This window comes from Rattus rattus, chromosome 3, assembly GCF_011064425.1.
Source record: "Rattus rattus isolate New Zealand chromosome 3, Rrattus_CSIRO_v1, whole genome shotgun sequence".
Classification (NCBI taxonomy): Eukaryota; Metazoa; Chordata; class Mammalia; order Rodentia; family Muridae; genus Rattus; species Rattus rattus.
In genome coordinates, this window is record NC_046156.1 from 52,130,837 (window position 1) to 52,158,706 (window position 27,870).

At 41.3% G+C, this 27,870-nt stretch overlaps 1 pseudogene; it reads right to left on the bottom strand.

Moving 5' to 3' along the window:
* Positions 1-7,589: 7,589 nt before the first annotated feature.
* LOC116895781 lies at positions 7,590-26,479 on the bottom strand (annotated as a pseudogene).
* Between the last annotated feature and the right edge of the window lie 1,391 nt (positions 26,480-27,870).

The following is a 27,870-nucleotide window of genomic DNA, read 5'->3' on the forward strand; positions in this document are numbered from 1 at the left end:
CAATGACTTATACTCTAAGGTCAAGAATCGACAAATGGGATCTCATAAAACTGCAAAGCTTCGGTAAGGCAACACTGTGGTTAGGACAAAACGGCAACCAACAGATTGGGAAAAGATAGAGGGTTTATATCCAAAATATACAAAGAACTCAAGAAGTTAGACCGCAGGGAGACAAATAACCCTATTAAAAAATGGGATTCAGAGCTAAACAAAGAATTCACAGCTGAGGAATGCTGAATGGCTGAGAAACACCTAAAGAAATGTTCAACATCTTTAGTCATAAGGGAAGTGCAAATCAAAACAACCCTGAGATTCCACCTCACACTAATCAGAATGGCCAAGATCAAAAACTCAGGTGACAGCAGATGCTGGCGAGAATGTGGAGAAAGAGGAACACTCCTCCATTGTTGGTGGAATTGCAGACTGGTACAACCATTCTGGAAATCATTCTGGAGGTTCCTCAGAAAATTGGACATTGAACTACCTGAGGACCCAGCTATACCTCTCTTGGCATATACCCAAAAGATGCCCCAACATATAACAAAGACACATGCTCCACTATGTTCATAGCAGTCTTATAGCAGCCTTATTTATAATAACCAGAAGCTGGAAAGAACCCAGATTCCCTTCAACAGAGGAATGGATACAGAAAATGTGGTACATCTACACAATGGAATACTACACAGCTATCAAAAACAATGACTTTATGAAATTCATAGGCAAATGGATGGAACTGGAAAATATCATCCTGAGTGAGGTAACCCAATCACAGAAAAACACACATGGTATGCACTCATTGATAAGTGGAGATTAGCCCAAATGCTTGAATTACCCTAGATGCACAGAACCCATACATGAAACTCAAGAAGGATGACCAAAATGTGAATGCTTCACTCCTTCTTTAAAGGGGAACAAGAATACCCTTGGCAGGGAATAGGGAGGCAAAGTTTAGAACAGAGGCAGAAGGAACACCCATTCAGAGCCTTCCCCACATATGGCCCATACATATACTGCCAACAAACTAGATAAGATGGATGAATCAAAGAAGTGCAGGCTGACAGGAACCGGATGTAGATCTCTCCTGAGAGACACAGCCAGAATACAGCAAATACATAGGCAAATGCCATCATTAAACCACTGAACTGAGAATGGGACCCCTGTTGAAAGAATCTTAGAAAGGACTGGAAGAGCTTGAAAGGGCTTGAGACCCCATATGAACAACAATGCCAACCAACCAGAGCTTCCAGGACTAAGCCATTACCCAAAGACTATACATGGGCTGACCCTGGGCTCCAACTTCATAGGTAGCAATGAATAGCCTAGTAAGAGCACCAGTGGAAGGGAAAGCCCTTGGTCCTGCCAAGACTGAACCCCCAGTGAATGTGATTGTTGCGGGGAGGGCGGTAATGTGGGGAGGATGGGGCTGGGATCACCCATAGAGAAGGGGAGTCGGAGGATTTAAGGGGATGTTGGCCCGGAAACTGGGAAAGGTAATAACAATTGAAATGTAAATAACTAATACCCAAGTTAATAAAGATTGAGGAAAAATGTATATTTCACCTTAACTTTACACCTACAATAAAAATGTTTTATATTCTATTAACTTTAAAAAATTCTGGTTGAAAATGTGAAATTCACAAATGGCCACAAAGCACCTAAAGAAATGTTCAACATCTTTAGTCATCAGAGAAATGCAAATCAAAGCAAACCTGAGATTTCACTTCACACCAGTCAGAATGGCTAAAATCAAAAACTCAGGTGACAGCAGATGCTGCTGGCAAGGATGTTGAGAAAGATGAACACTCCTCCATTGTTGGTACAATTGCAAGCTGTTAAAACCACTCTGACAGTCACTATTTCAGAAAATTGGACATAGTACTACCTGAGGACCCAGCTATACCACTCATGGGCCTATACTAACATAACATGGACACATACTCTACTATGTTCATAGTAGCCTTATTTATAATAGCCAGAAGCTGAAAAGAACCCAGATGTCCTTCAGCAGAGGGATGGATACAGAAAATGTGGTACATCTACACAATGGAGTACTACTCAGCTATCAAAAACAATGACTTCATGAAATTCATAGGCAAATGGATGGAACTAGAAAATATCACCCTGAGCAGGTAAACAATCACAAAAAGAACACACATGATATGCACTAACTGATAAGTGAATATTAGCCTAAAAGCTCAGAATACCCAAGATACAATTTACAGATCACATGAAGCTCAAAAAAAAAAACAAAAAAAAAAAAAAGACATAAGTGTGGATGTTTCAGTCCTTCTTAGAAGAGGGAATAAAATACTCACAGGAGGAAATACAGAGACAAAGAGTGGATCAGAAACTGAAGGAAAGGCCATCCAGAGACTGCCACACCTGCGGATCCATCCCACATGCAGCCACCAAACCCAGTCACTATGCCAAGAAGTGCTTATTGACAGGACCCTGATACAGCTATCTCCTGAGAGGCTCTGCCAGAGCCTGATAAATACAGAAGTGGATCCTGGCAGCCAACTCTTCTATTAGACTGAGAACAGGGTCCCCAATGGAGGAGTTAGAGAAAGGTCTGAGGTAACTGAGGGTGTTTGCAAACCCATAGGAAGAACAACAATATCAACCAATCAGACACACCAGAGCTCCCAGGAACTAAAGTACCAACCAAAGAGTACACATGGGATGACCAATGACTCCAGCCACATATGCAGCATAGAATGGGTCTTATCCAGCATCAATAGGAAAAAAGGTTCTTTGTCCAGTATAGGGGAATACCAGGGTGTTGAGGTGGGTGTGAATGGGTTGGAGGGGGAGCACCCTCATTAAGGCAAGGGGTGGGAGAATGTGATGAGGGGTTCTGGAGGGGAAACTTGGAAAGGGGATAACATTTGAAATGTAAATAAAGAAGATATTCAATAAAAAAGGAAAATAAAAGAAAAAGTCAACAGGAGTGTGAGGATTGAACATAGAACCATCACCTTAAACAGCATCTTCATCCTCCTGTTCCATCTGGGCCCCAAACTCTGCAGCAGAAAGAAACCCTAAGTTTTAAGTTTAATAAAAGAAATAGCATGGTTGTGCTCAGAAAGAAGAAAGAAAGAAAATGTGAAATTCAGGCCAGATGACAATAGCTCGTAACATCTTTCCCACGGCTTTTTCCTAGACAACTGTCACTGTTTAGTCCTGTGCCCTGCCTCCTTTTCCCAATCAGCTCAAAACAACCAACCAATGACCATCCCAGCTGTTCTAAAGACTACCTCCATTTAACATCTGTGTCTCCATCCCGTCAGTCTCTGAACACCCAGGCATTCTTAGTGCTTGTGGAAAGCTTGCTTTCCAGGATATCCATGAATAAACTCTCGGAGTCTGTTTTCTTGACACAGCATGAAATAACATGGCAAGATGCAAGCTCCTCAGTTCTCTCGGCTTCATGATTTAAGTTTGTCATCACTGGGCTGGTGAAGGGACTCCGTGGATGAGAGCACTAGGCCTGATAATCTGGGTTTGGTCCCTAGAATTCACTCGATGGAGGAAGAGAGCCAACAGTTGTTCTTTGACTTCCATAAGGGACACGATGTGTCTGCATACACATAAAATAAACAAATTTAATTTAAATAAAGCCATCATTGAACCAAGTTTCCCACGTTACCACTATTTCAGTGGAGATTTCCATGCAGTGGTCCCACATAAGTATAAATGGAATAAGAATAAAACTTTTATTTCTGCTTGTACCTTCTCCACTTTATAACTTTTTAATCAATAGTCTAGCAAGTTACAGAACCAACTATCTCAAAGTGGGAGAAGGCAGTAGTGTCCTATTAGAATATACATATTTTGGACCAGCCAGATAGTTAAATAGGTAAATGTCCCTTCCACTAAGCCTGAATATCTGGGCTTGATCAGGATTCACAAGTTGTAAAAAGAGAACTGGCTCTCACAAGTTGACCTGTAACCTCCACACACTGCTGTGTATGTGAACACCCAATACACAGAATAAAAAATACAGTAACTTTAATGTTAAAATGAGATATATGCTATATGTGCAGCAAGTTGGGGATGAAATGAGAAGGTTGGGCACATCTACACTGAAAAGCACAGGGGTAAGGACAAAGCAAATGATTAAACTGGGAAACGCAACATGGAATTTTGTGTAGGAATATCAGGAAAATTGGGAGCAGAGCAGAATATAATTTTTCTTAAAATAAGGACTCTAACTTAGCCTCCTGCTACATGTGCAATATTAAACCAAGTTCATTCTAGAGTGTTCACATACAAACTGGAATCTTTGTTACATCACTGTCCTGACATGCTTAGAATCTTCAGTTTTGTCTAGATCTTGATCCTGACTGCAACCACTGTCCCCAAAACTACACTGAGCTGTAGGAACAAGTGGTGTGTTCATCCCAGCAGCAAGATTATTGGGAATCTTCAAGTGTCAGAGAGAATGTAAAACCTTATACAAAAAAAAAAAAAAACTATACCTCTCAGCAAATATTTTTACTAAAAAGGAAACCCACAGGCTTCCAGGAACATTCTGCACAGTCAACATTCTGGCCTGGAGCAGTAAAAGAACCTGTTTGGGAAAATTTCAGGCACATTGCTGGATAAATCAGCTGTTGTGTTACTGGGGAGGGCCATTTATTGGACCATGTTGAGTATTGAAGTGTGACCCTCCCTGCCCCCAGGGATCATCTGCAGATATTGGTCCACTGGAGCAAAGGAAGCAGACCAGCTACAGAGAGACAGATCAACTTTACTTGGGGTGATTCAAAGTTTATATAGTTTTGGGGACAGGGGTCAGAATATCCAGGATGGGCAAAGATCATTGGCTGAAGATTTAATGTACTGAAAGGCCTCATTAGCATGGGGAAGAATCTCAGGAATCTCAAGTGCTAGCTGAACAGGTTCTTCTCAGGAGAAAGAAGTTGAACCTATACTGTTAACCAAGGCTACCTGACATTCTGCAGGTAGAGGTGTGTGGAGGTTTTTGAACTTCCCAGACAAGGTCAGAGAAGAGGAAGCCTTGCCAGTGAAGGGAGTCCTCCATATTGTGCTGAGCTCAGAAGGCTATCCAGACAGTGGTGGACTTCAACCTTAATTAGCAGAGCAAAATCAAAGCTCTGTTTCTTCACCAAGATCATCATGAACATCATCTCTTCCATGTTTGCATTAATAAGGTTAGCTGCAGGTTTCTCCTTCACCTCTTACAAGCCAACCATGACCAGGACACTACAGCAGCCATGATGTGAGCAATGATCCATCTTGCCAGCAAATACCTTCTACACACAATAAAGCGAGACACAGAAAGCACAGAATTGCATTAATTTTCATTTGAAGGAATGCATATGTAGGGAATTAATAAGTGGTACCAGATTTTCATTGTTGTATCTCTCTTTTACCTTGAACTTTGTACATTCCCAAGTTCAAGAAGATTTCTGAGAAGATGAGGAAACAACAGCATTCTAAGGTTGCATATTAATTACATGTAGCATGCAAACACAGAACAGTCTGTTCTACCACATGTACATGTGCATGTATATATTATGCAAACTTAGAATACCCTGCTCCCAACAGTGGTATTAAAATTGTTCTAGCATTTTCTCTTGTAAGTAGTATTGAGACTGGGAATGTTGTTCAACAGATAAAAGAAATTGCCACACAGGCAATTACTGAAAGATGATATATATGATGTTATAACTTCAAAAGTTCAGAGTTTTAACATATTAATCAATGGAGCTATGATAAGTTATTAATCTAGCCTTGGTAAAACCCTGGCTACTAAACCTTTTATAAAAATTATCATAGTTCACAGACTCTAAATTTCCCTTGGTATCATACAAAGTCAGCTAAATATAGTCCATTTCCTACAAAGTTGTGCCCAAGTAATGGTACTTACATCTAAAGACTTAAGTATACGACCTACAGTCATTTAAAATAAACTCCCAGATCAAGTGTTCCTACTTAATGATGGCTTGCTTTGAATTCCTGCTTGCTTCATGAGGAAAAATCTTCTCAGAATCTATGTTGTAGCAGAAACTGAGCCATATCTAAGGAGAAAATTCTGGAGACTTGCATGTTTCATAGAGATGCATCCAATGGTAAATAGGCTTGGCACACTAGCCTGACAACCTGAGTTTGAGCAATGAGCCCATATGAAAAGCCTATATATATATGTATGTGCCTGTGTGTGCCTGGTGCCCAGAAACCAGAAGAAGGTACCAAAAGCCTCGTGCTAGAATTACAGTTAAAGTCTGGATGCTGTGGGAGAAAAAATCCCATTCTCTTAAAGAATATCCAATTCTCTTAACTGCTTGTCCATCATTGCAGCCCACTAATATTGTTCTTCTTATGGGGTTGCAATCCCCTTCAGCTCCTTCAGTACTTCCCTTAGCTCTTCCATTGGGGTCCCCAGGCTCAGTCTGATGATCAGCTGTGAGTATCTGCATCTGTATTGGTCAGGTGCTGGTAGAACCTCTCAGGGAACAAGGAGGATATCATTTGAAATGTAAACAATAAAATAATTTAAAAGGATAGTTTTAAATCAACATTTTGTTTTTCCAACATCCTCTTGAGAGAGTAGGTGGTTCTTTTTGTTTGTTTTTATGGGAACAAATAAATTTTTTCCAAGCAAAAATGTCCTTGGAAAATTCACCTTTTCCCTCTTCATCACAGCTCCCCTTTAGGATTGTGAGGAACCGTTCCAGAAGAGAGAGATTCCAGCTCTGTCCCCACCCAGTGCTGTGTAGGTACAATTAGAGAAGGAATCCCAAACTCTACACAGGGAAACATCACTGTAGATTAGACTCAAATATGTTTCCAAAACGAAAAATGAAGGGAATTCACCTTGAAGGAAAAAAACTGACAACTGGATTATTGAGATCATTTTAAAATCCCAGGATGAGCTAGAGTAACCACTCAGAAGTTAAAAGTCCTCACCACTCTGTAAAGCCCCAGAGTTGGGTTTGAAGCACCCAAGTCAGGCAGCTCACAACCACCTGTGACTCTGGTTCCAAGGAAGCAACCACCCTCTGCAGGCACCTGCATGTGTGAAGCACTCACTCAAACAGGCACACACACTCTATACATAAACAAAAAAGGAAAAGAACTGCGGAGACCACAGAAAGATTCTTGTGCTTCCAGTTTACTCAATAGAAAAGAGATTAAGAGGTTGTCCCATGCTGGCTTTGGTGCCAACTTTGCCCCATAAATGGTTTGTGAGTAGCAACAAGAGGTAACTGCTGTTGTATCATGTAGAAGAAAGGACAAGTGTTTTCCCTAGGATTAGCCACCAATGGAGCTCATGATCTTTGATTCATAACAGTTTTCCAGGTTTTCTTTATTTTTTTAAGAAAGAAGAGATTTGGGGGGTTGGGGATTTGGCTCAGTGGTAGAGCGCTTGCCTAGGAAGCAAGGTCCTGGGTTGATCCCCCAGCCCCGGAAAAAAAAAAAAAAAAAAAAAAAAGAAAGAAAGAGATTTGATAGAAGGGCTATTGAGTTGACAAATGGTTCCCTTCGATAAGACTGAAGCCATTATCAAAAATGAAAGAAATACATAATAGGAACAGGACAATAGAGCTAGAAGACCAATTTCACACATCTTGGGAGTCTATTTCTACGTCAGTAATCAAACTCTCCCATTTTAGAGTCGTACTCTGTCCATTAGGGGTAACTGACATCTCTCTAGGGGGAAGAGTGGCCTTTTCAAGAACCACAGACTTCTTCCTGGAAGTTTCCTTTTTACTTGGAGTCATAATCTGAAAATAGACAAAAGTAGAATCCATCCATGTGGGGGTTACTAACTGATGGCCCACAGTAACTGTGGTCTCTCCCTCACTTGTCTGTCTCTAGACTGTTAGTGCCATACCAGGGGTGGTGTTAGAAGAGAAGTCCAGAGTTCTCTGCACCCAAATTCTGTAGGGAAGAGAGCTGAACACCCAGGAGTGCAGACATCCTGAGACGGCACGACAGACTGCCACCTCTGCACACCTCTGCCCACATCCCTGGTCCAAGGGGAAACTGCACAGTGCCTCTGGACACAGGGATATAGGAACAGACAGCTGCCAGTACCCACGGTTTTGGTCTGTGCTCAGGAACAAACTGAACTGGCCAAACAGCTCCCGGCACCCAAATGCCATCAGGGACAGAGCTGGACACTCAGAAGTGTGGATACTCCTGAGAAGTCAGAGGAGACTACCCTCTGCCAACAGTCCAGACCCAAGAGGGAATCACATAGTGCCAACTGTGCCCCCTGGGTGCAAGGGCCTAGGAGGAATCAGTGGCAGGATCCTGTGATTCCTGCCCACACCTAGAGGTGAAACACAGTCTCCAGGAGTGCCAACACACCTGAAATCAGAGCCCCTGTTCTCAGAAAAGGCTGAAGAAAACAGAAAAACAGTTCTACAGGAGTGCTAACACCGAGGCCTACAGCAGGGTCAAGTCAGTCTCAGAAACAGCAATATAATCAAAAACCAGAGACAACCCAATGGCTAGAGGAAAGCACAGGAACCTAAGCAACAGAAGCAAAGACTACTTGGCATCATCAGAGACCAGTTCTCCCACCAAAGAAAATACTGGATGTCCAAACACACCAGAAAAGTCAGATTTATATTTAAAATCACATTTTTGATAATGATGGAAGACTTTAAGAAAGACATAAAAAACTCCCTTAAAGAAATGCATGAAAGCACAAGTAAACAAGTAGAAGCCCGTAGAGACAAAACACAAAAATCCCTGAAAGAATTACAGGAAAACACAACCAAACAGGTGAAGGAATTGAAAATGGAAATAGAAACAATAAAGAAAGCACAAAGGGAGACAACCCTGGATATAGAAAAACTAAGGAAGAGACAAGGAGCTGTAGATACAAGCATCACCAACAGAATACAAGAGATAGAAGAGAGAATCTCATGGGAAGGAGAAAACATAGAAAACATCGACACAATGGTCAAAGATAATGTAAAACACAAAAAGCCACAGGCCCAAAACATACAGGAAATCCAGGACACAATGAGAAGATCAAACCTAAGGATAATAGGTATAGAAGAGAGGGAAGACTTCCAACTTAAAGGGCCAGTAAATATATTCAACAAAATTATAGAAGAAAACTTCCCTAACCTAAAGAAAGAGATGCCCATAACATACAAGAAGCCTACAGAATTCCAAATAGATTGGATAAGATGAGAAACTCTTCCTGTCACATAATAGTTAAAACACCAAATGAACAAAGCAAAGAAAGAATATTAAAAGCAGTAAGGGAAAAAGGTCAAGTGACATATAAAGGCAGACCTATAAGAATTACACCAGACTTCTCACCAGAGACTATGAAAGCCAGAAGATCCTAGACAGATGTCATACAGACCCTAAGAGAACACAAATGCCAGCACAGGTTACTGTATCCAGCAAAATGCTCAATTAACATAGATGGAGAAACCAAGATATTCCATATCAAAACCAAATTTACACAATATCTTTCTACAAATCCAGCCCCACAAAGGATAATATATGGGAAACTCTAACACAAGGAGAGAAACTACACTGTACAGAAAGCAAAAATATAATTTTCCTTGCAATGAAACCAAAAGAGAGATAAATAAACAATTTCACCTCTACCAATGAAAATAACAGGAAGCAACAATCACTATTCCTTAATATCTCTCAACATCAACGGACTCAATTCCCCCAATAAAAAGATGTAGACTAACAGACTGGATACGTAAAGAGGAACCACCATTTTGCAGCATGCAGGAAACACACCTCAGAGACAAAGACAGACACTACCTCAAAGTAAATGGCTGGAAAACAACTTTCCAGGCAAATGGCCTGAAGAAACTACCTGGAGTTGCCATTCTAATATCAAATAAAATTGACTTTCATTGAAAAGTCATTAATAAGGATAAGGAAGGACACTTCATATTCAAGGAAAAATCCACCAAGATGAACTCTCAATCCTAATATCTATGCTCCAAATATAAGGGCACCTACATTCATAACAGAAACCTTACTAAAGCTCAAAGCACATATTGTTCCTCACACGATAATACTAGGAGATTTCGACACCCCACTCTCATAAATGACAGATCATGGAAACAGATATTAAACAGAGACATAGAGAAATTAACAGAAGTTATGAAACAAATGGTTTAACACGTATTTAGAGAACATTCTGTCCTAAATCAAAAGGATATACCTTCTTCTCAGGACCTCATGGAACCTTCTCCAAAATTGAGCATATAATCTGTCACAAAATAGGCTCAACAGATACAGGAAAAGAGAAAAAAATCCCATGCATCCTATAAAATCACCACAGACTAAGACTGGTCTTCAATAACAACAATAATGCCAAAACCCCACACATACATGGAAGTTGAACAACGCTCTACTCAATGACAACTTGGTGAAGGAAGAAATAAAAAAAGAAATTAAAGACTTCTAAGATTTTAATAAAAATGAAGATACAACATTCCCAAACTTATGGAACACAAAGAAAATGGTACTCAGAGGAACACTCATAGCTCTGAGTGCCTGCAAAAAGAAACAGGAGAGAACATAAGTCAGCAGCTTGACAGCACACCCAAAAGCTCTAGAACAGAAAGAAATAAATAAACCCATGACTTGTAGAAGAAAGGAAATAATCAAATTCAGTGCTGAAATCAACCAAGTAGAAAGGAAAGGGACTATACAAAGAATCACAAAAACAGGAGCTGGTACTTTGAGAAAATCAACAAGATAGATAAACCCTTAGCCAGACTAACCAGAGGACACAGAGAGTGTGTCCAAATTAACAAAATCAGAAATGAAAAGAGAGACATAACAACAGAGCCAGAGGACATTTAAAAAAATCATCAGATCCTACTACAAAAGCCTATATTCAACAAAACTGGAAAATCTGGAGGAAATGGACAATTTTCTAGACAGATACCAGGTACCCAAGATAAATCAGGAACAAATAAACCATCAAAACAACCCCATAACGCCTAAATAAATGGAAGCAGTTATAATTCTCCCAACCAAAAAGAGCCCAGGTCTAAATGGGTTCAGTGCAGAATTCTATCAGACCTTCATAGAAGAACTCATACCAATACCGTCCAAACTATTCCACAAAATAGAAACAGAGCACTACCAAATTCCTTCTATGAAGTCACAATTACTCTTATACCAAAACCATGCAAAAACCCAACAAAGAAAGAGAACTTCAGACCAATTTCCTTTCTGAATATTGATGCAAAAATACTCAATAAAATTCTTGTAAACTAAATCCAACAACACAGCAAAATTATCATCCATCATGATCAAGTAGGCTTCATCCCAGGCATGCAGGGATGGTTTAATATATGAAAATGCATCAATGTAATCCACTATATAAACAAACTCAAAGGTAAGAAACACATGATCATTTCATTAGATGCTGAGAAAGCATTTGACAAAATTCAACACCCCTTCATGATAAAAGCCCTGGAAAGAATAGGAATTCAAGGCCCATACTTAAACATTGTAAAGGCAATATTACAGCAAACCAGTAGATAATATTAAACTAAATTGCGAGAAACTTGAAGCAATCCCACTAAAATCAGGGACTAGACAAGGCTGCCCACTCTCTCCCTACTTATTCAATATAGTACTTGAAGTCCTAGCCAGAGCAATCAGACAATGAAAAGGGGTAAAAGGGATACAAATTGGAAGGGAAGAAATCAAAATATCACTATTTGCAGGTGATATAATAGTGTACTTAAGTGACACCAAAAGTTCCACCAGAGAACTACTAAGCCTGATAAACAACTTCAGCAAAGTGGTTGGGTATAAAATTAACTCAAACAAATCAGTAGCCTTCCTCTACTCAAAGTATAAAAAGGCTGTAAAAGAAATTAGAGAAATGACACCCTTCACAATAGTCCCAAATGATATAAAATATCTTGGTGTGACTTTAACCAAGCAAGTGAAAGATCTGTATGACAAGAACTTCGAGTCTCTGAGGAAAGAAATTGAGGAAGATCTCAGAAGATGGAAAGATCTCCCATGTTCATGGATTGGCAGGATTAATATAGTAAAGATGGCCATTTTGCCAAAAGCAATCTACAGATTCAATGCAATCCCCATCAAAATTCCTACTCAATTCCTTTTTTTCTTTCTTTTTCTTTCTTTTTCTTCTCCATATTTATTAACTTGGGTATTTCTTATTTACATTTTTTTATGTACAGAACAGCAAACACCTTTATTACACGAGCTATGACAGTTTATTTGCCTTTCTGGTCTTTTATCTTCCGCAGATAAAACTCCAACTCCTTGCCTTCGAGCACATAGCCATCTGCTCTGCCACACTGGCCTGGTCTTGAGGCAATACAGGCAAGAAGCTTGCCCTGCTGGAACTGCTCCTCCAGAAGACTGCTGATTTTGGCATTCTTTTTCCTTTCATCATATTTCTTTTGAATTTTCTTTGATCGTTTTTTGTTTAAAATCTCTTCCTCCTCAGGAGTCAGCTTGGCCCCCTTCTTGCAGACCAAGGGCAGTGCATAATGGGACTGGTACCACTGTAAGTACAGTGTGCTGTCAATAAGCACAGTGCAGTTCTTCCCCAGGGTCTTGGTGCGGATGAGCTCGTTATTGGATGCATTGTAGACAATATCAATGAACCTTGTTTTGTGAGTAAAACACTCAAAGCCCCAGGAAAAGTTCCCCACATCCAATCTCAGGGCACGATACTTCTTATTGTCCCGTCAAACTCGGACTGTGTGTATGCAGCCAATCTTAGCGTTGGCGGCCGACCATCAAGCTCATACTTCCGCTTCTTGTAGTAGGGTTTTCTCTAAACAAGCCCCGCCTTCTTTCTCTTATTTACATTTCGATTATTATTACCTTTCCCGGTTTCCAGGCCAACACACTCCTAACCCCTCCCACTCCCCTTCTATATGAGTGTTCCCTTCCCCATCCTCCACCCATTACCGCCCTACCCCAAAAAAACCCATTCACTGGGGGATTCAGTCTTGGCAGGACCAAGGTCTTCCCCTTCTACTGGTGCCCTTACTAGGCTATTCATTGCTACCCATGTGGTTGGAGACCAGGGTCAGTCCATGTATAGTCTTTGGGTAGTGGCTTAGTCCCTGGAAGCTCTGGTTGGTTGGCACTGTTGTTCATATGGGGTCTCAAGCCCCTTCAAGCTCTTTCAGTCTTTTCTCTGAATCCTTCAAAGGGGGTCCCGTTCTCAGTTCCGTGGTTTGCAGCTGGCATTCACTTATGTATTTGCCTTATTCTGGCTATGTCCTTCAGGAGAGATCTACATCTGGTTCCTGTCAGCCAGCACTTTTTGCTTCATCCATCTTATCTAGTTTGATGGCTGTATATGTATGGACCATATGTGGGGAAGGCTCTGAATGGGTGTTCTTTCTGCCTCTGTTCTACACTTTGCCTCCCTATTCCCTCCCAAGGGTATTCTTGTTCCCCTTTTAAAGAAGGAGTGAAGCATGTGAATTTTGGTCATCCTTCTTGAGTTTCATGTGTTCTGTGCATCTAAGGTAATTCGAGCATTTGGGTTGATAGCAATTTATCAGTGAGTGCATACCATATGTGTTTTTCTGTGATTGGGTTACCTCACTCAGGATGACATTTTCCAGTTCCATCCATTTGCCTATGAATTTCATAAAGTCATTGTTTTAGATATCTGAGTAATATTCCCTCGTGTAGATGTACCACAATTTCTGTATCCATTCCTCTGTTGAAGGGCATCTGGGTTCTTTCCAGCTTCTGACTATTATACACAAGGCTGATTGAACATAGTGCAGCATGTGTCTCTGTTATATGTTGGGGCATCTTTTGGGTATATGCCCAAGAGAGGTATACCTGGGTCCACAGGTAGTGCAATGTCCAATTTTCTGAGGAACCTCCAGAATGATTTACATAATGGTTGTACCAGTCTACAATCCCACCAACAATGGAGAAGTGTTCCTCTTTCTCCACATTCTCGCCAGCATTTGCTGTCACCTGAGTTTTTGACTTTGCCATTCTGACTGGTGTGAGGTGGAATCTCAGGGTTGTTTTGATTTGCATTTCCCTTATACCTAAGATGTTGAATATTTCTTTAGGTGTTTCTCAGCCATTCGGCATTCCTCAGCTGTGAATTCTTTGTTTAGCTCTGAACTCCATTTCTTAATAGGGTTATTTGTCTCCCTGCGGTCTAACTTCTTGATTTCTTTGTATATTTTGGATATAAGCCCTCTATCAGTTGTAGGATTGGTAAAGATCTTTTCCCAATATGTTGGTTATCATTTGGTCATAACAAGAGTGTCCTTTGCCTTACAGAAGCTTTGCAGTTTTATGAGATCCCATTTGTCGATTCTTGATCTTAGAGCATAAGCCATTGGTGTTTTGTTCAGGAATTTTTCTCCAGTGCCCATGTATTTGAAACACTTTCCGACTTTTTCTTCTATTAGTTTGAGTGTATCTGGTTTGATGTGGAGGTCCTTGATCCACTTGGACTTTAGCTTTGTATATGGTGATAAGAATGGATCGATTTGCATTCTTCTACATGTTGACTGCCAGTTGAACCAGCACCATTTACTGAAAATGCTATCTTTTTTCCATTTGATGATTTTGGCTCCTTTGTCAAAAGGCAAGTGACCATAGGTGTGTGGGTTCATTTCTGGGTCTTCAATTCTGTTCCACAGATCTATCTACATGTCTCTGTACCAATACCATACAGTTTTTATGGCTATTGCTCTGTAATACTGCTTGAAGTGAGGGATGGTGATTCCCCCACAAGTTCTTTTATTGTTGAGTATAATTTTCATTATCCTGGATTTTTGTTATTCCAAATGAATTTGCAAATTGCTTTTTCTATCTCTAGGGGGATTGCTTCAAGTTTCTTTCCATTTAGTTTAATGTTAGCAACTGGTTTGCTGTATATGGCTTTTACTATGTTTAGGTATGGGCCTTGAATTCCTATTCTTTCCAGGACTTTTATCATGAAGGGGTGTTGAATTTTGTCAAATGCTTTCTCAGCATCTAATGAAACGATCATGTGGTTTTGTTCTTTCAGTTTGTTTATATAATGGATCATGTTGATGGTTTTCCGTATATTAAACCATCCCTGCATGCCTGGGATGAAGCCTACTTGATCATGGTGGATGATTGTTATGATGTGCTCTTGGATTCGGTTTGCCAGAATTTTATTGAGTATTTTTGCGTCGATATTCATAAAGGAAATTGGTCTGAAGTTATCTTTCTTTGTTGGGTCTTTGTGTGGTTTAGGTATAAGAGTAATTGTGGCTTCATAGAAGGAATTCGTTAGTGCTCCATCTCTTTCAATTTTGTGGAATAGTTTGGATAATATTGGTATGAGGTCTTCTTTGAAGGTTTGATAGAATTCTGCACTAAACCCATCTGGACCTGGGCTCTTTTTGGTTATGAGACCTTTAATGACTGCTTCTATTTCCTTAGGAGTTATGGGGTTGTTTAACTGGTTTATCTGTTCCTGATTTAACTTCCGTACCTGGTATCTGTCTAGGAAATTGTCCATTTCCTGCAGATTTTCAAGTTTTGTTGAATATAGGCTTTTATAGTAGGATCTGATGATTTTTTTAATTTCCTCTGAATCTGTAGTTATGTCTCCCTCTTCATTTCTGATTTCGTTAATTTGGACACACTCTCTGTGTCCTCTTGTTAGTCTGGCTAAGGGTTTATCTATCTTGTTGATTTTCTCAAAGAACCAACTTTTGGTTCTGTTGATTCTTTCTATGGTCCTTTTTGTTTCTACTTGGCTGATTTCAGCTCTGAGTTTGATTATTTCCTGTCTTCTACTCCTCCTGGGTGTATTTGCTTCTTTTTGTTCTAGAGCTTTTAGGTGTGCTGTCAAGCTGCTGACATATGCTCTCTCCTGTTTCTTCCTGCAGGCACTCAGCACTATGAGTTTTCCTCTTAGCACAGCTTTCGTTGTGTCCCATAAGTTTGGGTGTGTTGTACTTTCATTTTAATTAAATTCTAAGAAGTCTTTAATTTCTTTATTTCTTCCTTGACCAGGTTATCATTGAGTAGAGCATTGTTCAACTTCCAAGTATATGTGGGCATTCTTCCCTTATTGTTATTGAAGACCAGCTTTAGGCCGTGGTGGTCTGATAGCCCGAATGGGATTATTTCTATCTTTCTGTACCTGTTGAGGCCCGTTTTTTGACCAATTATATGCTCAATTTTGGAGAAAGTACCATGAGGAGCTGAGAAGAAGGTATATCCTTTTGCTTTAGGATAGAATGTTCTATAAATATCTGTTAAGTCCATTTGGCTCATGACTTCTCTTAGTCTGTCTACGTCTCTGTTTAATTTCTGTTTCCATGATCTGTCCATTGATGAGAGTGGGGTGTTGAAATCTCCTACTATTATTGTGTGAGGTGCAATGTATGTTTTGAGCTTTAGTAAGGTTTCTTTTACGTATGTAGGTGCCCTTGTATTTGGGACATAGATATTTAGGATTGAGAGTTCATCTTGGTGGATTTTTCCTTTGATGAATATGAAGTGTCCTTCCTTATCTTTTTTGATGACTTTTAGTTGAAAATTGATTTTATTTGATATTAGAATGGCTACTCCACCTTGCTTCTTCCGACCATTTGCTTGGAAAGTTGATTTCCAGCCTTTCACTCTGAGGTAGTGTCTGTCTTTGTCTCTGAGGTGTGTTTCCTGTAGGCAGCAGAATGCAGGGTCCTCGTTGCATATCCAGTTTGTTAATCTATGTCTTTTTATTGGGGAGTTGAGACCATTGATGTTGAGAGATATTAAGGAATAGTGATTATTGCTTCCTGTTATATTCATATTTGAATGTGAGGTTATGTTTGTGTGCTTTTCTTCTCTTTGTTTTGTTGCCAAGACGATTAGTTTCTTGCTTTTTCTAGGGTGTAGCTTGCCTCCTTATGTTGGGCTTTACCATTTATTATCCTTTGTAGTGCTGGATTTGTAGAAAGCTATTGTGTAAATTTGGTTTTGTCATGGAATATCTTGGTTTCTCCATCTATGTTAATTGAGAGTTTTGCAGGATACAGTAACCTGGGCTGGCATTTGTGTTCTCTTAGGGTCTGTATGACATCAGTCCAGGATCTTCTGGCTTTCATAGTCTCTGGCAAAAAGTCTGGTGGGATTCTGATAGGTCTGCCTTTATATGTTACTTGACCTTTTTCCCTTACTGCTTTTAATATTCTTTCTTTATTTTGTGCGTTTGGTGTTTTGACTATTATGTGTCAGGAGGTGTTTCTTTTCTGGTCCATTCTATTTGGAGTTCTGTAGGCTTCTTGTATGCCGATGGGTATCTCTTTTTTTAGGTTAGGGAAGTTTTCTTCTATGATTTTGTTGAAGATATTTACTGGTCCTTCGAGCTGGGAGTCTTCACTCTTTTCTATACCTATTATCCTTAGGTTTGATCTTCTCATTGAGTCCTGGATTTCCTGTATGTTTTGGACCAGTAGCTTTTTCCTCTTTACATTATCTTTGACAGTTGTGTCGATGATTTCTATGGAATCTTCTGCTCCTGAGATTCTCTCTTCAATCTCTTGTATTCTGTTGGTGATGCTTGTATCTACAGCTCCTTGTCTCTTCCTTTGGTTTTCTATATCCAGGGTTGTTTCCATGTGTTCTTTCTTGATTGCTTCTATTTCCATTTTGAATTCCTTCAATTGTTTGATTATGTTTTCCTGGAATTCTTTCAGGGATTTTTGTGATTCCTCTCTATAGGCTTCTACTTTTTATTTATGTTTTCCTGGAATTCTTTCAGGGATTTTTGTGATTCCTCTCTGTAGGCTTCTACTGTTTATTTATGTTTTCCTGTGTTTCTCTAAGTGAGTTCTTCATGTCTTTCTTGAAGTCCTCCAGCATCATGATCAAATATGATTTTGAAACTAGATCTTGCTTTTCTGGTGTGTTTGGATATTCAGTGTTTGCTTTGGTGGGAGAATTGGGCTCCGCTGATGCCATGTAGTCTTGGTTTCTGTTGCTTGGGTTCCTGTACTTGCCTCTTGCCATCAGATTATCTCTAGTGTTACTTTGTCCTGCTATTTCTGACATTGGCTAGACTGTCCTATAAGCCTGTGTGTCAGGAGTGCTGTAGACCTGTTTTCCTGTTTTCTTTCAGCCAGTTATGGGGACAGAGTGTTCTGCTTTTGGCCGTGTAGTTTTTCCTATCTACAGGTCTTCAGCTGTTCCTGTGGGCATGTGTCTTGAGTTCACCAGGCAGGTCGCTTGGAGCAGGAAGGTTTGTCTTACCTGTGGTCCCGAGGCTCAAGTTTGCTCGTGGGGTGTTGCTTATGAGCTCTCCGTGGGGGCAGCAACCAGGAAGATCTGTGCTGCCCTTTCCAGGAGCTTCCGTGCACCAGGGTTCCAGATGGCATTTGGTGTTTTCCTCTGGAGTCAGAGATGTGGGCAGAGTGTAGTCTCTTCTGGTTTCCCAGGCGTGACTGCCTCTCTGAAGGTTTAGCTCTCCTTCCCACAGGATTTGGGTGCAAAGAACTGTTTATCCGGTCATCCCTTCAGGTTCTGGCGGTGTCTCAGACACAGCGGATTTGCTGTTCCTGTGCACTTATCCAAGGGAACCCAGAGGCCATATACAGTTTCCTCTTGGGCCAGGGATGTGGGCAGGGTTGGGCAGTGTTGGTGGTCTCTTCTGCTCTGCAGTCTCAGTAGCGCCCACCTGTCTAGGCAGTGAGCTCTCTCTCCCACGGGGTTTGTGAGCAGTGAGCTGGAGGCAGGGAGCGCGAGATTCCTTTCGTGCATTTCTTTAAGGGAGTTCTTTATGTCTTTCTTGAAGTTCTCCATTATTATCCAAAAAATGTGATTTTAGATCTAAATCTTGCTTTTCCAGTGTGTTTAGATATCCAGTATTTTTTTTGTTTGGGGAACTGGGCTCTGATGATGCCAAGTAGTCTTGGCTTCTGTTGCTTAGGTTCCTGTGCTTGCCTCTAGCCATTGGATTGTCTCTGGTGTTTGCTTGTCTTGCTGTTTCTGAGAGTGACTTGACCCTGCTGTAGGCCTCGGTGTCAGCACTCCTGTAGAACTGTTTTCCTGTTTTCTATCAGCCTTTTCTGAGAACAGGTGCTCTGATTTCAGGTGTGTCGGTGCTCCTGGAGACTGTCTTCCAGCTCTAGGCATGAGCAGGAATCAAAGGGTCCTGTCCCTGCTTGCTCATAGGTCCTTGCACCCAGTGAGCACAGTTGGCATTATGTGATTCCCTCTTGGGTCTGGACTGTGGGCAAAGGGTTGTCTCCTCTGACTTCTCAGGAGTGTCCACAATTCTGAGGGTCCAGCTCTCTCCTCCCATGGGATTTGGGTGCAAGGAGCTGTTTGCTTGGTTTAGTTTGTTCCAGGGCACAGACCAGAACCATGGGGTCCGGTGGCTGTCTGTTTCTATATTCCTGTAACCAGAGGCACTGTGCAGTTTCCCCTTGGACCAGGGATGTGGGCAGAGGTGTGCAGAAGTGTCATTTTGTCCTGAAGTCTCAGGATGTCTGCACTCCTGGGTAGTCAGCTCTCTTCCCCACAGTATTTGGGTACAGGGAACTCAACTTTGTACATTTTAAAGTTAAATAATAAAAAACTCAGATTAACAAATTCTCTAAAATTCACCCAATTAGATAAAGGCAGATTACACACACACACACACACACACACACACACACACACACAGAGAGATAGAGAGAGAGGAGAGATCAGTGTTACCTGGCAACACAACACTAATAAGCTTTCTTCCCTGCTGAGTCTCTCCTTTCCTCCCACATTAAAACACCTCTCCCTCATGCAATGCCCTCTCTTTCTCTGCATCAACCTTAGGTTCTTCACTTTTAAATACTTGGTTGTGATTCAAGAAAATTAGTCCAGAGCCAGCATGTGTAGGAAGATCAATAACCTGCCGATTTTTGTTTGTTAACATTTGCAAATAAACGATGTGCTCTGTAATTTATGATGAGTGGCTACTCCTATGTTGCTTTCTTCAGCACTACTTGTGACTCATCTGCCCTCTGGCACTATTAATTGCATATAATACATCCGTTCCTGTGTTCATAGGAGGAAGAGGCCAGGTCCATGGCATTCTTTACCTGTGAGTTCCAGCAATGGACCATGAAGAAGACTCTATCTGCAGCAATGGCGTTATAAGCCAGCAGTACAATACCAAGTTCTTATTTTCAAAAGAAACCCCCAGAGATGGATGAGATAACCCCTTCTATCCATACCTCACTAGCTCCTTACCCCACTCCTCAGCTCACCCTAGAGCCTCACTAACATGAAGACAAGAAAATGGAAGCTCAGACAGTACTAGAACCACTCTGGAGCAACCTTCCTAAAAGTAGCACATCATAAGATGTTTGGATAATGTACGGGATGCCAGAGACAGCAGCTGACAACAGCAGCCATGAGTGCTGGGTGAGCAGGGCCTCCCTCTCAAAGGCAAACTGGAGCTCCTAAGAAGAAAGACACAGAAAAACAAACCAGCCAAGGAGAACCCTCGTCCAGAAATTGTTTAAGCTCTTTAAGTCAGAACTGTGACAGAAAGAGAGCACAGACTCTGCCCATGTCTAAGAGGAAGACTGACACATACTAACATGGTATTTGAGTTAACAGAGGGAGAGAAAACAGGCTTTGAACTAAAAATCCAGACTGACACTTCCTGAGCAAGGCCAGGAAGCTTTGGAGAAAAAAGTGTCACTCGGGCTCAGGTCCAGATGCAGACAAAAGCAGCCACAGAGCAACTGCTCCATAGCAGGGTGACCCAGCACCTCCAGAGAATGTCAGTAAAAGGAGATTCTATTCCTTTCTCCTGCCCCAACCTTGTGTTACCTCTGCCATTCACCCACCCTGAAGAAGTAGGACCATTTGCTTATTGGCCTTACCTCAATTTAGAAGAGAAAATTCTACCGGTCATGTGGGGGGCTTCGTAGTCCAGGGTACAAGAAGAAAAGGTCAAGACCATCAAAGCCATGTATTCTCAGGAAGGATATGACTGAATCAATAAGCTTTTCACGGTTGGCAAGTGTGGACAGCATAGTGGTGAACCTGCAGGGAGGACAGCGTGAGGCAAAAAGCATTGTCTTCAAACCCACAGCATCCCCTGAGGCCCTAGCAGCATTCCCTATCTAGAAGCTTGGTTGGCACAAGAGGCAAAGTGCTCTCAAGAGCTACTCCCACCCATGGCTCTTTTCTTCTCTGATTTGTTTGTTTGCTCTTCTTTCCATAGCAAAACACTTAAGAATAGTTCTTGCTTCATAGGGCTGAACTTTAAGCAAATCTAGATTAATCTTCTGAAAAATGATTATAAAATAACTAGACCTAGAAACTAAAAATGGACTTGGGTACCATTGTCTATTAGCCATCAGTCAGCTGGGCCCTCTTGAGGGGCAAGGACACCCGGAAGAAACCTTTTGAATTTTTTAGTACTTGTGAATCTTGCTTTAACTTGAAATATAGCCACATCACAAGAAATCATATATATATATATATATATATATATATATATATATGTGTGTGTGTGTGTGTGTGTGTGATATATGTATATATATGATGTACATATATGTGTGTATACATATATACACATATACATATATAAATATATACACATATACATATATAAATATATACATATATAAATATATATATATACATACACATATGTGTGGCATCTCATTCGTGCTCACAGAAAGTCAGAGGAGCAGAGATGAAGCCTGGAGTTAGACAGAGGTAGTTATCAGTCATCCTCACACTTAGAATCCTCCATCCCACCTGGAGGCCCCTCACAAGGGGCATCCTATACTCACCAGACTATTAGGTCTCCCTCCAGAGCTGGAAAGCAGACTGTGCCCAGACCTCAGCTAGGAAGCACAGAAACTTTCCTTGTGAGAATGTGAAGATGTTTGTCATTTCCCTATTGTATTTTGGATGAGAGGCACTAACAAGAGCAGCCACTGAATGAGTGATGTGTGCCATGAGTCCCTGCAGTAGCACCCAAATGCCCTCCATTTTTCTTTATCTCCAGCACAACCATCTCCACCTAGAAAATGGAGGAGTCCAGGGCCTATGAGGTTTGGGGGGTTATTCTTATCTTTTATAAAATTTCTCTTTTCAGAGACAAAGCTCCTGCTTCCAACAAAGAAAGTGTGGGATTCATTTGTGGATGCCACATTTTACCTGTGACTCATTTCCTGCCCTAAGTTTCACATCAGATGTCTATCTCCCTTGGTTTTTCTTCCTATGGGTTCATAGCTTCACGTGGTTTGTTTTATTTTGTTTTGCTCTGCTTTGTTTGTGTGTGTTTTCAGATGGTGCTAAGGGTCAGGCCCAGGGTCTTTGCTATGTTCAGTAAGTTCTCTGCCACTGAGCTTCGTTTCCGGCCCTCAATGTGTCATATTGTCTCTCATGTTTCCCTGTCCCTTTTCTTACTACATATGGGACCTTCTTTTCCAATATCCTATGACCATCTGTAGAAAGGGGTCCCTTGAATGCAGGACTTGAAAAAGTACTGATATGGACTTTGCTGTCCTTATATTCAAGCTGGCTTCCCCACACAACACAAACACACACACACACACACACACACACACACACACACCATTATCCTCACTTCCACCCCATCTTGCTCTACCTCCCAGAGAGAAGAGAACAACTGAATAGCTCACTGCGATGTGCCAAAGTTCCACCCTCTGATGGACAGCAGTGTTTTCAGCTCCCTGTTCCTGGAACATAGGAACACGGTAAGTGAAAGTAGGTAAGCAGGCCCCCACTCTATGAACACCTTCAGTCACTGCTCCTTTTTAGTTTACTTTTCTTTTTTGGGAAAACTGTGGGAAATTGAGTGGGGGATATGAAAAGAATAGAAGGTATGTGGAGAAGATCACAGTAGGAAAGAAAATAGAGAAGACTGACCAGTCCAAAGACCATTACAACTCTGAGCACCAAGACTACAAAGTGGCCCACACTCCTCCACTTCCCCATAATTTTTCCAGAAAAGAAAGAATAGTCTAAAATGTTTCTAGCCACTTGTTTTCTTACTCCACAAATATTCATTGAGTAATGATTGTGTGCCTTTGAGTGCTTGAGACACAACAGCAAACACATGGACCAGCATCCCACTCAAGTGATGAGCTTGACCTGGCCATCACTCTCTGTTTATATAATAGCAAACCTTCCCTTGGGCAGAGAAGGAACCCACAGGTGCCAGACAGGAAACACTTCAGCACCTCCTGAGAGTCAGCTTTGTGTATCAATGACCTAACTATTCCATGTTCAGAGAGCTCCCCTGGGATGAAAACTCACAGTCTGGCAGTTGCAAGAGGCAAGAAGTAACAAAAAAAACATTAACATTTGTTGAGCATTTGTGATTCTCAGGACCTCTTTGAAGCACATTAGTAGCATTAACACAACTGGGCTCAAAGGGTGAGCCAAAGCTTCCCAGGAGAAAGGAGTATGAAGACAGTCAGGAAGAGGCAACACTAACTATCAAGTCATCGAGGCAAGAAGACACTCAAAGGGGCTGGTCAACTCTTAGGTTGAAAGTACTCAGATCCCCATTTGAGAGGAAAATAGAATGAGAAAAATCAGGAAATTTTAAGAGTATTTAGACAAATGGGCTTAATTTCCTTCTAACTATAAAATCTGAGAACTCAAGTACACATCTAACATACCTCTCCTTGAGTTTGTTGAACTCTAGAGAACATTTTCATCCTGGAGCTTCTTGGCAACAATCTGATTGTTGCTCATTTAGGCAAAGGCAAATATCAGATCTATACAAAGAAAGGGGTCCAGGTCATGGGACATGATGAAGGCCAGGCCTGGCTGACTCTGTGCCCAATTGGTGAAATAGCACACCAGTTTATAGGCAGTACCTGGTAAGGAGAGTAAATACTAGTCAGCAGAGATGATGGGGCAAAAAGGGAACTCAGTTTCTGGGCTATAAAGTGAGCCAACAAGCCTAATCAGAGTCCAGACCACTTTGACAGCCTCCATGTCTCTCACAAACACACAACAAAGCTGCTTATGCATGCCCTCCAGACATCCTGACCTTGCTGCTGAGGCCCCAGAGAAGAAAGACTGCCTTGTGATTCTAGATCCTGACACACTGATACATACAAACAGCAAGTAACCAGAGTCCCGGGTTAGATTGTATTGGATCAATAACCTCATTGAGTTTCATCAGAAGAACCAGCCCTGCAGGAAATGAAGAAATTCATATACACACACCCTCCAATTAGCAAGTGCCCCCTCCAGCTCAGCACCATATACACATGCAGATTCACAAATGAAGTCATGCATCAGTCACTATTTTCCTCTCCTGCAAAGTTAACAGAGTGGAGCTAGTCTAAGCTCCTTTCCTAATGAACATCACATGCTACCTGTCCATGCTTTGCATCGGAACAATGATGGTTAGAAGTGTAAGCTAAAGCGCTCGGCCAGTGACTCTCAGTTCTGGCTACAAATTCAAAACTACACACACACACACACACACACACACACACACACACACGCACGCACACACCACTTATCACAGCCCTCTCCCATAAATTCCAAATTAACTGGTCCAAGATGAAGCTCAAGCATGAAAACAACTAGGTCAGAGAACTACTGCCCAGCCCCTTCCTCCATGAGTGCCTTTAATTAATTTTTATCCCACATTCACCTAATCCGGACTTCCTAAACCATAGGTTTCTCTGCTGGGCACCAGAGAAATGACAAACTGGTATTTCCTGGATTGTGTCATTGCTAGGATGTTATACTCACCAACCAACCATTGCTAGGATGTTATACTCAGCGGTCTCCCCATCTCAACTGCCTGGTAGCTATGGGGATGGAGCTAAGACTTTTAAATAGGAGTTGGCTCATATGCAACCTGGGGATAACTACACTTATGTACCATGCCAGAAACAATGATTCAAAAGTCACAATGACCTCAGGAAACTCGCACTCCCTCTTAGGAACAGCTATAGTTCTCAGAGCCAGCAAAGCAATATCCTTGATCTGCCACTAGCAGGGAGTACGTGTTCACCACAGGCTATAACAAAGGCAAATACAGCGGCCCTGAGACTTGTCTGGCAATTGGTCCCATTTCCTGGCCACAGTTGAGATGGAGGAGGCATACTACATGATGAAGTCTATCTATACAAGATTATCAAGAAAACAGTGTATCAAAAAGTTTCAAAGCTGACTTTTGATTAAGCCTTTTGGCACTATTTAGGAAGTTTTATAATTTTGGATGAATTACTGAGCCTCTAAGTTTCCACACATAAAAGAAAACCTGTTTGCCATAAATAGCTCATTCTTACTTCAAAGGAATTTATGAAAATTAAAGAGATCATGTGAAAACTGTGGTTTACATAAAATGAAAGTTTACTTAATGTCACTAGAAAGTTGCCAAAAGAGCAGGATGCTCAAAAGCAAATACTGACACTTGCCAGGCAGCTCGTGTGAACAGATGGACAAACTAAAACAGCATGTTGTCTACGTGATGGAGAGTTCAGATCCAATGTCTACTGGGCCAACATATGAGTCAACCATGAGGTGACCTGAGCCTCAGGTTTATGAATATGATTATGAATACCCAAGGACCAATTTTAAAGAAACACAAGCAATAATGAAAAGTTTTTTTTTTTCAAAGTGTAAATCAGATAGCTTGATTCATTGGGATTTTTTGTCTCCGATGACCTCAGACTGTGTGGCCTGAGTCAGATGCTGCTGTACATAGAAGGTGCTAAGCAGATCTCAATGCAATGGAGGATTCGTGGAAACCACAGTGCTCAGTGGTCAAATCTGTTGAACATTTGTCCTTCATTTGTGGGATAAAATAAGCAAGAAATTTTCAAACCAGTAGTTTATTTGGGTATCAAAGAACAAAGACAAAAGGTGTAGAACATGTGTGGTATGGTGTGTGTGTGTGTGTGTGTGTGTGTGTGTGTGTGTGTGTGTGTGTGTGTATGTGTGTGTTTTGGAGGAAAAATGGGCTTTATTATCAAACAGACCCCAGAGCTCCTTCCTGTACTGTTATCATCCCTGGGGCCCCTTGAGTCTATCTATCTGCTTTAGGTACCGTCATTCCCAGACCTCTCCTAAGGCCAACAACAGTCAGGATTGGCAACACCTTGTAGTTGGTTTAATGCCTACTAATGCCTCCTCACTCTAACGACCATGCTTTCCTTGCTTCCCAGTCACTATGCATGCATTCCAGTTCTTGTTATTGGGTCTATCTATGACTTTGCAATCTGGAGCCTCAGTCTTGTCAGGCTCCCTCTCCTTCATGGCCTGAGGCTCTGCTGGTTTTCTTTTAAAGCCTTGATATGCAATGTTGGTCTCTTGAGTCTTTCTGCATGACTGAGATGCCCCACTGCACTGCAGCCAGGAGCACTAGCTCTGTACCTGACCTCTCCGCATGCTCAGAGGTATATGGTGCTAAGAAAGCCAAGACAGAACAATAGATACCAGGAATGACCTCTAATTCAGGGGTGCCATACCTCAAAGCTGACAACTCTGATTCTGTATGCATAGTGGTTGATAAGTCACAGTAAATGGGGATTACGCTGAAAATCAATGTGTTCTGTCTGTCCATCTGTTCACAATCCTACCCCTTCAGTTCTTTGGGGGGAGGCCGATGCTTATGTCATACATCTACTGACATTTAGAAAATATTTCTTAACATTTAGCCTATTCTTATGGCAAAAAAATACTAATGCGTCTTTCTTGGCTAACTGCAAATTTCCCCAAAGCATCATGACCCCTCTCATATTTCATTAAACTAATGGAGATGAAGGCAGAAACACAAATGTGCAATGCTTTGGTTTCAGCAAAACATCTAAAACTTGAGACACTGTGGATAAATTGTGGAGACATGCTTAAATTAAATCAGCTGTGTGAATGATACAAAATCTTAAAGAATACTGACATTTCTCCATTTTTATAGCTACAGTTTAGACAGAACAATTCTGGGTCAGAATTTTTGACTGAGGGTAACAGTGACCAGCCCAACTTTGGATCCATCTCAAGAGGAGGCTCCAAGGTCTGACACTATTACTAATGCTGTTGTGTGCTTAGACAGGAGTCTAGCATAGCTGTCCTCTGAAAGGCCCAACAAGCAGCTGAGACAGAAACAGATACTTACACCCAACCACTGAACTGGAGCCAGGGACCTCCGTAGTTGAATTAGGGAAAGACTGGAAGAAGCTGAGGAAGGAGACCCCATAGGAAGACCAGCAATTTCAACTAACCTGGACCCCTGAGATCTCTCAAGACACTGAGCCACCAACCACGGGGTAGACACAAGACAGCCCGAGATCTCCAACATATACAGCAGAGGACTGCTGGGTCTGGCCTCAGTGGGAGAAGGTGTGCCTAACCCTTGAGGGACTTGAGGCCCCAGGGAGTAAGAAGGCATAGTGGGGGTGGGGAGACATCTTCTTGGAGACAGGGGGTAGGAATGAGATGAACTGTGGAAGGGGGAACTGGGATGGCGTAATGACTGGACTGTAAAAATATAAAGCTATCAGTTAAAAAAAAAATTACCTTTCACAGTAAACCTGAATGAGCATTTTTTCAAGCCAATGATCTGTTTCAATGTGTCTATTTCCCAATATTTGTTATAAAAGATGATTGTTGGTTAAGCATGAAGAATTTTACCTCTTATCTTCATATCAAATGGTTATTGTATTAGAAAGTGTATCATATAAATGATGTTTTCACAGATCATGTTCCTTGTTTTTTAGTGACGTTTGAGAATACATCATTACCCCTTAGGACTTTTATAGCACTGGATTTTAAAGTTGTCAGTTGTTTCAGGTTTCTCATTTTGTTTTTGGAGACAGGCCCTCATTCCCAAGGCTGATGCTGTGAGCTCTCTACTGAAGGATCCAGGACTACCCCTGTAACTACAGGTTCAAAAGT